The sequence below is a fragment of the Melospiza melodia genome, unplaced genomic scaffold, assembly GCF_035770615.1.
Source record: "Melospiza melodia melodia isolate bMelMel2 unplaced genomic scaffold, bMelMel2.pri scaffold_44, whole genome shotgun sequence".
Classification (NCBI taxonomy): domain Eukaryota; kingdom Metazoa; phylum Chordata; class Aves; order Passeriformes; family Passerellidae; genus Melospiza; species Melospiza melodia.
Window position 1 is genome coordinate 4,742,036 of NW_026948761.1, and position 11,230 is coordinate 4,753,265.

Below are 11,230 nucleotides of genomic sequence, written 5' to 3' on the forward strand. Positions count from 1 at the left end.
TCTCAAAAACATCAAACTGCACAAAGTCAAAAAGCGAATGTGCTACACGACAGAGGTCATGAGGTGTCAGCACATCCATAGCAACCCTCCAGAGAGTCTGCATAACCTCAGCAGACCCCAAACCATGCTGAGCAACCGCATCATGGACTTCCCACTCCAGCTTATACAAAAGCGGTTCATGGGTGTTATGAGTAACACCCCTGAGCATAGAGAAAGCCTGGGGACCTTCCGACAAAGCCACAGCACCTGCTGTGTCTCAGTCCTTGAGCCCCACAGGGACAAGAGGAGATGATTGACTGGGAGCCAGGTCAACACCACTCGCCCCTGCACCCCTTGCAGCCAGAGGAGCCCCCTCCATGACCCTGCAGATGCCGTGAGGAGGCAGGCTCAGTTATCTCATCGGACTTGGTTTTGGCTGCTTGCCAGAAACGCTCGGGGTTCCTCGGACGCAGGGTCACTTGGCACGAGGAAAGTGTCCACAAATTCGGTGAGGAAGCGCCACCGCCCCGGGCACCTAACGGCCTCCCGCCAGCCGTGTTGGCATTCACACTAAAGGTAAATACCTCAGCGCCCTGTTGTGCCACAGCCCTGGCAGGGGGCGCCTTTGCGGGCACAGGTACCAGCACAGCCTGCAAACCCAGTGTGGACTGGGAAGATGTGATGGTGGTCACAAAGGTTTTCAGGATGAGAGAGAGACAAGAAGGTTGACTCCATGATCAGAAGGTTTGATTTATTATTTTATTATATATATATACTACATTGTAACTATACTAAAAAGAAATAGAAAGGAAAAGTTTTCTCGGAAGACTAAGCTAAGAATAGAATTGAAAAGAATGAATAACAAAGATCTGTGTCTCGTCAGAGAGCAAGAGCAGCTCTGCCGTGAGTGGTCAGTAAATCCAAACATCCACAGGAGACCAATCACGGATCCACCTGTTGCATTGCACAGCAGCAGATAACCATTGTTTACACTTTGTTACTGAAAGGTCTCAGCTTCAGGAGGAAAAATCCTAATGAAAGTATTTTAATGAAAAGATGCCTGCGACAGGACGAGACCGGCGCGGGGCCCTGTCCCCGACATGGAGGAGGGGAGGGGTGCCGAGAGAGGTGCAGCCCGTGGAGCCGCATCACTGCAGAGCGGCACAAGGGAGCCTGGCACAGGAAAATCCATCCCGGGGGAACCATCGCCATGCCCCGTGTTGGACCCGTCCCTTAACACACCGTCCCAGGGTGGGGAGAGAGCTCCACATCACACAGAAACTCAAACTTCCCCTCGTCCATGTCCGAGACAGAAGGGCTCCACTGGGAACTCCGAGGGGTACAAGAACCAGACCCCCGCCAAAGATCCTCACACTTTTTCCACTGCACCAGCAGTGATCCCACATCTACGGTGCAATCATCAAAGAGGGCCTCCATGAGGTGTACCCCCACAAGAGACCACTCCTCCTTGGAGAACGGCTTTGCAGAGTCTGAAAAGAGCCCTCGCTCTTGGGCCCAAAGAAACAATCGCTCAAAATCATTCCAGGAAATAGAAACCTGTTTCCACTCCAGGCCCCCCCTCCAGAGATCCAAAATGAGGGAATCCTCCTTGAAACCCACAGCGGTTGCCATTACCCCAAGAACAGCAGGCAAAGCACCAAAGAGGGGTGACAATAAAACCTCACCGGCAATCCAGACTTTGTCTCAGCCTAGGCTGCAGTACACTTTGGTACTCCCCTGATGTCACTAGAGGACAGGAAAGAACAGAAGCACACATGGCTGTTCTCAAGGTGAAGAAAAAATGTGAAGATTATATTCTGACTCCAACATTTATAGTTTTCCAAAAGTGACAGCGGATTGGAGAGTGACAGTGCCATCTCTCCAATGACACTGATCAAACCAACAGCCCTTCAACTCTCTCCTCCTCCATAAAAGGAATGCGAAACAATGAGTTACTTACACAAAGTGTGTGAGAAAGTTCACTACAAGAATGTCAACATCAGAAGGCTTAGAAAATCTTAAAAAACCAGGATGACACAAGTTGGGCTAAACTTGACCTCTGGTGACTGCTTCTCTGGTGACTGCCCCTGCACCACTGGGGCTCACTTGTTTTCTTCCTATGGAGACCATTGTGACACTGCGGAGCATTGTGGAACCAATGGGCCATGGTGACACTTAGAGACTTGTGGAACCAAGAGGAACATTGTGACCCCGCAGGGTACCATGGATCCCAGGGGCAACTGTGACACTCTGGGGCCTCGTGGAACCAAGAACATCATTCTGTTCTCTTCGAACCAAGAACATGTGGCCCAGTTGGGCCTCACGGTCCCAAGGGACCAGTGTGAAGCAGCAGAACTTTGTGTAACCAAGAGGCTATTGCTGCATTTCAGGGCCTTGTGGAGCCAAAGGCCCGTTGTGATCCTGCAGGGCACCATGGATCCATGGAGAGCACTGTGGCATTGCAAGGCCCCGTGGAATCATGGAGACCATTGTGACCCTGCAGGGCCTTATGGAAGGAAGGGGCCATTGTGACACTATGGGAAGTTGTGGAACCAAGGGAATCATTGTTGCACTACTGGACCCCAATGGAACCAAGGGGCCATTGGACACAGTAAGGCTTCATGGAAACCAAAGTCCATTATGGCACTGTGGGACCTTGTGCTTGTGGAGCCATGGAGACCATTAGGATCCTTAAGGACTTGTGTAACCAAGGAGCTATTATGACACCTCAGGGCATCATGGAAGCAAGAGAATCATTGCAACACGGCAAGGCCTCATAGAAGCAAGGAGCCATTGTGACACTGCAGGGCCCTGTGGAACCAAGGCAACATGAAATAGGTGTGGCTGCCTTGGCCTCCCAGGGTTCACCTGACAGGTCTGACTGACCTTGGAATGTGGAAGGTCACTCCCATCTGCCCCTGAAACTCTGAGGCTCTGCACCTTCTTTCTTATGGAAAAGAACTGTCCATCTTTTCCTGGCATTCATGGCCAAAATTAGTATTCCACCTCAAAATTTCTGTGTATCCAAGGATTGCTCCCAGACAAAAGCTCCCAGGACAGACAAGTCTGGCTGGTCTTTGACTCCTGAGGGGCAGCACTCACCTGTTTTCCAAACACTGGTGTCATGGCTTGACTGGAAATGGGACATCTGGGATATGTTGTTTTGCTGTGGTTACCCAATGGGTGTTCGGATTTTAAGATGAGCACCTGGTTTGACCAGTGGGGCATTGGATCCGCCTCTTGAGACTACAAACCCAAGGAGTTAAAAGCAGGGCTCTTGTCCTTCAGAGCTCTCTTGGGATTTCCAGCGTGAAGAGTTGGGCCTCCCTCCCCCGGCCCAGTTGCTGGCTGGGCTGGGGGAGGGGAAAGCCACGTGGCCCATTTACGGTAGGCCCAGATTTGGTGGAAGGGTGGGGGAGCATCGAGCGACCTGTTTACCCCCCCCCCTCCTCCCCCCCCCACCTTTTTGGAGATGAAGAGAATGCAGCCTGTGCTGTTATCTTGAAACATGATATCATGTGCCGGCAGCACGGCTGAGAGGAGAAGAGGGGGGGCTGTGAGCAGCCCAGCGGCCTGGGAGAGCTTTTAACTCTTGTGGATAGTGAGAACTTCATGGAACATTACCTTTCCTAGGAAAGGGATAAGAGTGGAAGATGAAGGAAGAAACGGGCCAGTAAGGGGGTCTGGCAAAGAGAAAGAGAGATGTTGAAGAAATGGGGGAAGATGGAGTGGCAACTTTGCTGGAGTCTTTTATTGTAGATTCATGGACTGTTTCCTGGTGATACAGAGGCTGCATTGCAGGGGGAAGCGGGGGCTCGGAGCCAAGAGAGTTTGGTGTTGAGACCCCTCGGCCCCAGGGGGTATAGAAGAAATGAGGGGGAAAAAGGTCCCAGAGATGAGATTGTGCTCTGCTTGGAACGAGACGAGGCACCCTTAAAAAGGCCCACCCTTAAAGCAGGCCTCTGCCTCATCCCATGCCTGGTGGTGAGAGCACCTTGGCATGGAAAGGAGAAGTCACAAGATAGCGGGACTCCGGGCGGTGTGCTAATTGTGACAAGAAGTCCGTGGTACAAGGAAGGACTCCGTCTACTCTTCATAAGCTGAAGATTTGATTTTTTAAAGGGTGGTGCCAGACCGAGTGTGGATAATTTTGGGAGTGTGGATAATTTTGGGAGATGAATTGTACTGGGATCTGGAGGAGGAGGGGGAAGTGTTTCTGTGTAGTTTTCATTCTCCTTGTGATTTTTTTGTGTGTGTGTGTGTAGTTTAGTAATTGTGTGTAGTTTAGTAATTGTGTGTAGTTTAGTTAATAAACTTTTCTTTACGTTTAAGCTGGAGCCTGCTTTGCTTATTCCTGTACACATCTCACAGCAGATATCAGGTAGAGGGTAGACTCATGGGGGCTCTGGCTTTGCCAGGCCCAAACCATAAAAACTGGAAAGGGCTCTGTGCTCTTCTTTTTATGAAAAAAACCCCATCCCTCTTCTCCAGGCACAAATGTTTTAAATAAGGACTCCACATTCATCATTTCAAAAATCCAAGAGTTGCTCCAAGCAAACCTGCCAGGACAGACAGGTCAGACTTACCTTGGCCTCTGGTGGTTGCTGTTCATCAGCTCCTGAAACATGAGGGCTGCGTGGTTTCCTTCCTATGGAGACCAATTTGACATTTGAGAGCCTTGTGAAATGAAGGGGCCATTGTGACACTGCCAAGCACCATGGATCCAAGGGACCATTGTGATACTGTGGAGCCTTGTGGAACCCAGGACATCTTTGTGGCTCTGTTGGGCCACACGGTCCCAAGGGACCAGTGCAAAGCAGCGGTGTGTGAGTTAGCCCAGCTGTAACTCAGTCAGACAGATTTTACCTCGGAAGTACTGGGCTCGAGTTTCAAGCCCTGGGAATAATTTGTTTAACTTAAGGTGAGTTACAGAGTTCCCCCATGAGCCTTTAGTGTTGTTATGCTAAGTTGTCCAAGTTCTCCTCCCCTATGGTTACTTGTGTCCCCTATATGGTTATTGTTCTAGAGTGTTCTACCCTCGAGTGTATATATTGTTGCTTCGCCTTTATCTCAGGTCTTTGAATCCCACCCCTTGCACTGCGCTTGACTTCTCCATGTTTATTGTTTTTCACCCTGTTACTAAAGTTCTTTTTGGGCAAACTCATTGATCCTTCTTGTAGGATCATCGGGGGCTAGGACGGTTGGGACGGACGGAGACCAGAGATCTCTGAAGCCAGGTTTTGGAAGTTGTGGTTTATTGCATAGGGTGTGGGTACAGGGACCTTGTTTGGAGCTGCCAGTCACAGCTCAGAGCAGGCCCAAAAGAGGAGATGGAAAGAGACGCCCAAAATGGATGCCCAAAAGAGGAGGGGAGTTCCCAATTCTATTCTTTGGACTCCTTCTGACAAGCTAGTACAGTCTGCTCTGACACTTGGACTTGTCTGCAAGCAGAGGGTATTGTTTCATCAAAGGAAGATTACCTTCAGCCGGCCATACCATTGTTTTCCAGTTGTTCAGTAACTAAGGCTTGGTATCTCAAAGCTTGCTTTCATTTCAATCTCACTTATAGTTTCCATATTCTCAAAATCTTTTGCCAGGAATTCATATTTATAAGGCTTTCATGTTTCATCTTCCCCAGCATCTGCTTCTTTTCATTTTCACCATCCTTGCCCTGAAGTTGGGGAACCAGAAAGGTTTGTCACAGCCACCCTCATTGTGACCTTTGGCGCCCGAACAGGGACCCTGACATTCAGTCATGTCAGCTGGGTTTAGCTGATGGATAGGCCAGTGCTCCTCGGGATTTTGGTTTTTGCTGGGCTGGCACATTCATCATTGCTTTGAGGGACCTTGGCCAGGATCTTCAGGGACAATGATGGTTGCACCTATGTAGGATTGCAGGTGGGTTTGGGGAAAGGAAGAACAATTATTGCCCATTTTGCCACTGTGTTTTTACGATATGAATCCACATCCCTTAACTGATTTGGAGTGTTCCAGTGGCTGTTCCACCTAAGGCAGAGAAAGAGAAAAATGGGCAGCTGGAAGTCCAAAGTAGAAAGGTGTGTATATGGATGCTTTAAGTTAATTCTCACTGATCATGACCAAGTATCTTCAAAGAACAAAATAAAATCAATTGTGAGGTGGATCATTAAAAATTTTCCAGATGCCTGTGAGCCTGACCGTCCTCCCTCCACCTTTGCTCCTCCACTTCCTGCTACCACAATCTTCTATTCTGCCCTGAATGAACCTCCAGACTCCACCCCCATGACTGCAGGTCACGCCCCCACTTTCAATCATTCCACCTTCAGCCTGGGCCATGCCTCCAGAAGACCAACCCTGAAGTCTGCCATCCTAAATCAAGGCCCTTCCTCCCCAACACCTGACAAAATGGCAGCGCCATTTACATCACCCTCCGGCAACAATATAACCCTATGCTCAAGGTACTAAGCCCAACTGTCACACTATTTCTAATCCAAATAATTCTCCTCCAAGTTATTCTTCCTCCCCAGAAGACAGTTTGGATTTCCCAGAACCACCCCACCCGTCAACCCCAGAAGATCCCCAGGAAAGGATCTGGAAAGAAGCATTGAAGGAAGGAGACTAGCAAATACTCACAAAACTCCTTGTGGCCCCTGTATATTATGAAAGAAGGGGGCAGAAACCCAGGTAACAGCCATTGGCTTCTGGGGAAATAAGGGAGCTGTGTCGGGCAGGTAAATACCATAGGAAGGACTTACCTACTTACCTTGTTTTAATGGACTAATGAGGGCCATGGTTAAAGCACATGTCTTAACCCCCTATGATTTAAAATATATTATGACCATGTTGTTCTCACCTACAGAATACACCCTGTGGGAAGGGGGATGGAAGTGTTTGCTGAATCAATTAATAGCAGACTATGCTAATAATGAGGCAAGGGCAGAATTGACAATCAACCATCTAGCTGGAGAAGGACAGCACAGCCTACCAGACGATCAACCAGTAGGTATCACCAGAGAAGTATGGGATGATACCAAAGAGATGGCTTTGAAAGCTTTAATCCAGGTATCGGATGGTAGCACTCCCAATTTGGACTACCTTGAGTGGCTGCAGCTAAAGCTTTAGGACAATCAGACCATCTTGGGTGCCTGTTAAGTAAGCAAACCAATGCTACCTCCCTCACATTGAGTGGCGTGCTCTCAGAGAAATAGACCATCAGACATGCCACCTTGCAGAACAGCGATAGAGTTTTAACTATGGGCACATGGGCATGGCTGTGTAGACTCTGAGGGCATGTGTTGCATGAACCTCTCCAGCCACAGCGAGTCAATCCATAAGGGCATTACGGTACTGAAGAAAGGGTTCAAGAAGCTTCAAGTAGAAAACAATGACTGGGTCAAAAAACTCCCCCAATCCAAGGGACTAAAGGGTTGGATGATGTCTAGCTAAAAAAGGACTATTCATTCTCTTAGTGGTTGCTGTTGTATTGTTAATTGTCCCATGTTTGTTTGGATGCTTTTAGAAAGTCTTACAAAATTCTTTCAGTTCCATCTTTATTGTAAAACAGAAAGGGGGGAAGATACCCAACACAGGCTCCTCATGGACTCCTTGGAGGAGAGAACTGGAGGTCAGGATGGCACAAAAACCTCTCAGAGACTCAGTGTGGGCAAGAAAATCCTTAAAATTACATAAAAGTATTCTTAAATCCATAAAATACGTTAAAAATGTTGAGTATCTTTAGGCATTAATGAGCCCTGCTAAGTTTCAGTACAAAGTTCTCAAGGGACTCGTTAAAATAGATAATTGGGGGCATGATTGCACAAACCTCTCACAGAGTCAGTATTAAAAGGGAAACACCAAGTACCTTAAAATAACTGAAATACCCTGAGGTACTAATGAGCCCCAATGAGTGTTGTTACTGACAAAACCTCTCCAGGGAATAAATACAGCAGATAATTGGAGGCCATGATTGCACAAATCTCTCAGAGACTCCAAGGCAAAAGCCAAACTCAAAGTCCTTTGAAAAACCTGCAATCCCTTCAGGGAGCATTAAAGACCCCCCCAGGGCCATTGCTGAGTAAGGCTCCCCAGGGACTCCTTCCAGCAGATCCTTGAGGCCACTGGGATTTGGGTTAGGGGGGGATGCTGAGGGCAGGAAAAGGGGCTGACAGTGCCCAGCCTGGCTGTGCCAAGAGGCCCCAGGGCCTCAGGACAAGGTGTCTCCTCACAGCCCTTGGTGGCACAGACCCTGCTGCTGTGCCCCAGGGCACCAAGACCCTCCTGTCATCATTGCCTCCAGTTCTCTGCTCTACCTGGGGACACTTTCTCAGTTGTGTCCCTCTCTGGGACCCATTAAAAGTCCAAGAAACTTTGGAGTTGGATTCTGACTTGGAGTTCTGGAGAGGTTTCTTCAGTTCCTTCTCAGGGACTGATGTTCAGGGCCTGAGCAAAAAGCCCCAGAGGCTCATTAATTTCCTTGTGCTGTGTCTGTGCTGCTGAGCTGGGCTGGGCTCCTGGCACAGAGGCAGCTCCTGGTAAACAAGAAGAGCTTCAAAAGCACATTTCTCTTGATGAGCAGCTCTTCTGCCAGCCCAGCAGGGCTGGGGCACTGCCTGCAGCCACCCCGGGCACAGCACAGAGGCACAGAGAGCTTCAATCCGTCAGGGCTGGGAAGGTGCTGAGAAGTGCCTGGGGCAGAATCACTGCCAGCCCTTGGCACAGGAACCTCTGGCTGCAGGACAATGCAGCTGCAGCTCCTGGAGCCATCTCTTAAAGCTGCAACATCCCAATGCCTACAGACTCTGTGAGTACATTCTCTGATTGTCTCTTGTGCAGAGCAGCCAGGGGTGCCCAGGGCTGTCGCGCAGAGCAGGGTCCTGAAGCCCAGGGCGCTGCGCTGGATCAGGGACTCTGCTGGCTGCCAGGGACAGCTCTCAGTCAGCCCTGGCAGCTGCTCCCAGCACTGGAGGACAAGATCTTGGTGGGACAAACAGCTGGTAAGGTTTGGATGTGTTATCCTTGTGTGGTGGTGATGCTGCATTGTTCAGCACTGGTCCCAGCATGGCACTTAACTCCACAACATGTCCAAGTAGATTATACAGGGAGCACAGTGAGGAAGGGGTTGCATAAAAGGGGAAAACCTGCTTTATTAATCTACTGCTCTAGGTTGCCTGTATGTGAGAGAGCACATAGATATTTTTAATATCAGAATGATACTAAAAAAAAACAAACAAAATCTCCCAGATATGAATAAACCAGGAAGTGCAGAAATTACCCAAGCATCATTTAGAGGCAGCATCAGTGTTGCTTTTCCAGCCTCCTCAGGGTTGCTCTGACGTTGCAATCAGAGCCTGGAGAGCCAGAGCTGCCCCCGGGCAGTGCCAGAGCTGGGAGGGGTCTTCAGGGCAGAGCTGAGCCCCCAGGGCTGGGCTGGGCTCTGGCAGCACTGGCAGGGCCCAGCACTGGGCACAGGGAAGCAGCTGCTGGCAGGGACAGCTCCAGGCAGCAGAGCTCAGAGCAGGGAGAGGGGGGAAAGTGCCCCCAGGCTGTGCTGGGATATTTAAAGTCCTCTCGAAACCCAATGATTCCATGATTACTATTTTTACAGATCCCCATGCCAAGGCAGAGCAAATATCCAACAGCAGCTCCACCAGCCACTTCCTCCTGCTGGCATTGGCAGACACGCGGCAGCTGCAGCTCCTGCACTTCTGCCTCTTGCTGGGCATCTCCCTGGCTGCCCTCCTGGGCAACGGCCTCATCATCAGCGCCGTAGCCTGCGGCCACCACCTGCACACACCCATGTTCTTCTTCCTGCTCAACCTGGCCCTCACTGACCTGGGCTCCATCTGCACCACTGTCCCCAAAGCCATGCACAATTCCCTCTGGGACATCAGGAACGTCTCCTACACAGGATGTGCTGCTCAAGTATTTTTTTTTGTTTTCTGGGCAGCAACAGAGTTTTATCTCTTGACTGTCATGTGCTACGACCGGTACGTGTCCATCTGCAAACCCCTGCACTACAGGACCCTCCTGGGCAGCAGAGCTTGTGCCCACATGGCAGCAGCTGCCTGGGCCAGTGCCTTTCTCACTGCTCTGCTTCTCACAGCCAATACATTTTCCCTGCCCCTGTGCCATGGCAATGCCCTGGGCCAGTTCTTCTGTGAAATCCCACAGATCATCAAGCTCTCTTGCTCCAAACATTATCTCAGGGAATTTGTCCCAATTGCTGTAAGTGTGTGTTTAAATTTTGGTTGTTTTGTGTTCATTGTTTTCTCCTATATTCAGATCTTCAAGGCCATGCTGAGGATCCCCTCTGAGCAGGGACGGTACAAAGCTTTTTCCACCTGCCTCCCTCACCTGGCTGTGGTCTCCCTGTTTCTCAGCACTGCAGCGTTAGCTCATCTGAAGCCCCCCTCCATGTCCTCCCCATCCCTGGATCTGGCCCTGTCAGTTCTGTACTCGATGGTACCTCCAGCCCTGAACCCACTAATCTACAGCCTGAGGAACCAGGAGCTCAAGGCTGCAGTGTGGAGACTGATGACTGGGTGCTTCCAGGAACATTAAACTGCTTTCCAATTTCTGCAAATCACTTGTAATAAAACTCGTTTTTGATACATTCTGTTGGTTTCATTTTGGAGGTTCTTTTTCTTTGTTTTATGTTTTTAATCTTGTCTGATACTCTTAGATTGGATGTGACCAACATGTGTTCTTGAGTTTTTATACTTTTAAGAAAGCATCATCCTAAAGTCATTAAGTACATCACAATAACTTATAATATTCATTAGAGCAAAGATCTTTGTATCAATATAATTAGCAAAAGTTTTACAGAAATTTAATAAGGTACGTATACACATTTATGCATGCACCTAGTCTAGCTTACAAAAATTTACATGTATCTTTTCAAATCTGTTCGCATGCTGATGCTTTGTCTTCTTCCTTGCTATGGATACACTCTAAAATCATCAATTGTTATTTCATCCATTACCGCAGCTTTTTTTGTAAGCTAGCTGTCAAGCCCTTCTGTATTTTCCACAGAGAAATGGCACTGAAAATGCCATTTGTCATTTTGTTTCTCTCCACACTCACTGTAGCACAGACTGTGTCAATGTGGGGCTGCACCCTCAGTGCTTCAAAGTAGCTAAAGGATGTCCCAGCAGAGTTTTCTGCAGAGATGCCCTTTTGTTGCCTTCTCTGGAGCTGCAGCAGCAACGTCTGTGTGCAGAGCTGGGGGCAGATCAGCGCTGGCCCAGCAGCTGTGCCCAGCAGCAGCAGCACT

The 11,230-nt window shown here is 49.2% G+C and overlaps 1 pseudogene; it reads left to right on the plus strand.

Moving 5' to 3' along the window:
- Positions 1–9,591: 9,591 nt before the first annotated feature.
- On the plus strand, positions 9,592–10,460 carry LOC134434586 (olfactory receptor 14J1-like; annotated as a pseudogene).
- Positions 10,461–11,230: the final 770 nt, after the last annotated feature.